Genomic DNA, 721 nt, shown 5'->3' with positions numbered 1-721 from the left:
CGTTTCCATATACAGTACCCCGCGAGCCTCTTGTCTTGCTGGCTGGTGAGTTCCTCTTGCCCAGTGTTAGTGAAAAATCATAATTTCCCTCATTAAATTAAAGGAGGCAACTCCTAGATCTCAGTTAGCAGCCCAGGAGCGGGAGCGCGGGAGCACGGGAACGGGGCTCAACTCCGGGTGTACCCAGAGCACCGGCCGGGGTCCGCGTGCTGTGTTTGGCCTCGGAGTCCCTGCAAGCAGGGGGAGCCGCAAGCGATGGTTGTACAAAGTGTATGAAGCACTTTGGCTCGCCCCCCCCCCCGGCCTGCACATACGCGCTTCCCCCGCCGGCGTTAATCCCATCTGGTGCAGAGCGGGCGCCTGGGAGCCGTGGGTCCCTCCTGCGGGCAAGCGAGAGGCCGTTGTGCCTCCTCCATAGGGTCGGATCATGCCAAGGGTCTTTAGAGGTTCCTCCAGCCGGGTTCGGCCCCGGCGCCCTCCTTGGTGGCTGCCGCGGCACGGCTGGCTGTCGTGCGGGGCCGATCTGCAGGGTCTGCCTCGTGTCAGCTCAGCTCTGTGGGTGTCTGCAACCTTCGTGCCCTTCAGCAGCGCTTTTTTGCCGTCCTCTTGGGCTGTGATGGTAACACAGGCCATGAAGTCAGGGCAGAGGGAGGCAATCGATAACCTGGCTCCTGCAGAGGAGAGCTGGAGCGTGCCAGGAACCGGGAGCAGCCCCCGGGAA

This window comes from Fulmarus glacialis, unplaced genomic scaffold (assembly GCF_000690835.1).
Source record: "Fulmarus glacialis isolate BGI_N327 unplaced genomic scaffold, ASM69083v1 scaffold32816, whole genome shotgun sequence".
Classification (NCBI taxonomy): Eukaryota; Metazoa; Chordata; class Aves; order Procellariiformes; family Procellariidae; genus Fulmarus; species Fulmarus glacialis.
The sequence above is the reverse complement of the archived record's forward strand: the minus strand, read 5'-3'. Positions refer to the sequence as shown.